Raw genomic sequence first — 3183 nt, 5'->3', positions numbered from 1 at the left:
GCCTAATTATATACGCATTCCTAGGTAATTATAATAAATGTGAAGAAAGAGATAGAGAGAAGATGAAAAAAATACTAATGTAATAAACAACCTTATAACACACATTATTGTATGAGTGGATATAGATGATGGCTATAGATGACATAACGGTTCCTTATAGCCATCATCTGGCTATATTATTAACCATGCTCTAAGGGCATCTCCAACGAACCCGCAAATTTGCTCCCATCTTCGGCCGCGTACAGGAGGCATCAGTCCGTGGACATGGATGCGGAGTCGGCTATCCAACGTTGTCCACAAATATTTCAAGTCAGGTTTTAACTAACCGGATCAAATTCATGCAAACACGACAGATTTTCAATAAAAATGATGTAATATATTACATTTCTAAAAATTTTCATTACATTTCGAATATTTAGGAAAACCACGGCGAACCCTAAAGCTATCCTACGGCGGCGCCCGTAGTCCACTTTCTTTGTATTCCACATCGGCGACCACGTCCTCCTACCGTCTCCATAAACGACGACAGGTTTAAGACCGATGAAGTGAAGGTGCGGTCTTCGGCAAGAAAGAGTAGAATATGGGAGACAGACCAGCCCACTCGGGACACATTGCCCTACCGCCTTATACGTCTCCAACGTGTCTATAATTTTTGATTGCTCCATGCTATATTATCTTCTGTTTTGGATATTATTGGGCTTTATTATCCACTTTTATATTATTTTTGGGACTAACCTACTAACCGGAGGCCCAACCCAGAATTGCTTTTTTTTGCCTATTTTAGGGTTTCGAAGAAAAGGAATATCGAACGGAGTCCAAATGGAATGAAACCTTCGAGAACGTGATTTTTGGAACGAACAAGATTCAGGAGATTTGGACCCTACGTCAAGCAACAAACAGGGAGGCCACGAGGTAGGGGGGCGCGCCTACCCTCCCAGGCGCGCCCTCCACCCTCGTGGGCCCCCTGTTGCTCCACTGCCGTACTTCTTCCTCCTATATATACCTACGTACCCCCAAACGATAAGATACGGAGCCAAAACCCTAATTCCACCGCCGTAACTTTCTGTATCCACGAGATCCCATCTTGGGGCCTGTTCCGGAGCTCCGCCGGAGGGGGCATCGATCATGGAGGGCTTCTACATCAACACCATAGCCTCTCCGGTGAAGTGTGAGTAGTTTACCTCAGACCTTCGGGTCCATAGTTATTAGCTAGATGGCTTCTTCTCTCTTTTGGATCTCAATACAAAGTTCTCCCCCTCTCTTGTGGAGATCTATTCGATGTAATCTTCTTTTTGCGGTGTGTTTGTTGAGACTGATGAATTGTGGGTTTATGATCAAGTTTATCTATGAACAATATTTGAATCTTCTCTGAATTCTTTTATGTATGATTGGTTATCTTTGCAAGTCTCTTCGAATTATCAGTTTGGTTTGGCCTACTAGATTGATCTTTCTTGCAATGGGAGAAGTGCTTAGCTTTGGGTTCAATCTTGCGGTGTCCTTTCCCAGTGATAGTAGGGGCAGCAAGGCACATATTGTATTGTTGCCATCGAGGATAACAAGATGGGGTTTTCATCATATTGCATGAGTTTACCCCTCTACATCATGTCATCTTGCTTAAGGCGTTACTTTGTTCTTATGAACTTAATACTCTAGATGCATGCTGGATAGCGGTCGATGTGTGGAGTAATAGTAGTAGATGCAGGCAGGAGTCGGTCTACTTTTCTCGGATGTGATGCCTATATACATGATCATACCTAGATATTCTCATAACTATGCTCAATTCTGTCAATTGCTCAACAGTAATTTGTTCACCCACCGTAAAATACTTATACTCTTGAGAGAAGCCACTAGTGAAACCTATGGCCCCCGAGTCTATCTTCATCATATTAATCTCCCAACACTTAGTTATTTTCATTGCTTTTATTTTACTTTGCATGTTTATGATAAAAATACCAAAAATATTATCTTATCATATCTATCAGATCTCACTCTCGTAAGTGACCGTGTAGGGATTGACAACCCCTTATCGCGTTGGTTGCGAGGATTTATTTGTTTTGTGCATGTGGGAGGGACTCGCGTGTAGCCTCCTACTGGATTGATACCTTAGTTCTCAAAAACTGAGGGAAATACTTACGCTACTTTGTTGCATCACCCTTTCCTCTTCAAGGGAAAACCAATGCAGTGCTCAAGAGGTAGCAAGAAGGATTTCTGGCGCCGTTGCCGGGGAGGTATACGCAAAAGTCAACATACCAAGTACCCATCACAAACCCTTATCTCCCGCATTACATTATTTGCCATTTGCCTTTCGTTTTTGCTCTCCCCCCCTTCAGCCTTGCCATTTTATTCACCCTTCTTCTGTTCGTCTTTTCATTTGCTTTGATGTCTTACTTGGCTCGTTTGCTCGTTTGGTTGGATTAGTTGTTTATTTATTGCTAAACAAAGAACCTCAAATCTATGGATCCTCATCCGCTTGCTAATCTTTTTAAGAGATCCAATTATGATGAACCAATTGCTAGTGAGTTTTGTGCACTAGATTATCTTTATGAAGTTTTGCTTGAAATTCGTGAATCTGAAAATTGCGATGAAGTATTTTATGAAGTGATTCACGATACATCTATGAATAAAAAGCATGATTGAAATGATGCTATTATAAATTCTATCAATGTCAATTGTGCTAATAATATGCAAAATCCTAAGCTTGGGGATGCTAGTTTTGCTATGTCCTCTACTTGTTGCAATGATCATGATTGGGGCGATTCTTCTTATGATCTTGAAAATTTATTTACCCCCCATGATGAATATGAGATTGATAATAGTATTTGCAATAATACTAAAAGTGGGTTTGTAAGAGTGTCAACTTTAGATCCCACATATTTGGATAATGTTCAATCTTATGAAGTTTTTGATAAAAGTGGGTTAGAAGAAGTCATGACTTTAGTTAATGTTAATCCCACTATTTTGGAAGAGTGTCAACTTTGCATGCATGTGTATCATGTTGAAAATATTTTATGTGATAGCTATTTTGTTGAATTTGCTTATGATCCCACATGTAATTATTATGAGAGAGGAAAATATGGTGGTGGAAATTTTTATGTTACTGAATTACCTCTCGTTATGTTGAGATTGCTATTGTTTCTTTCCGCTTCCTTGCATATGCTAGTTTTTGCTTGCCTTGATAATTTT

Source organism: Triticum dicoccoides, chromosome 3A (genome assembly GCF_002162155.2).
Source record: "Triticum dicoccoides isolate Atlit2015 ecotype Zavitan chromosome 3A, WEW_v2.0, whole genome shotgun sequence".
NCBI classification, from domain to species: Eukaryota; Viridiplantae; Streptophyta; class Magnoliopsida; order Poales; family Poaceae; genus Triticum; species Triticum dicoccoides.
This window is presented reverse-complemented; position numbering follows the sequence as displayed.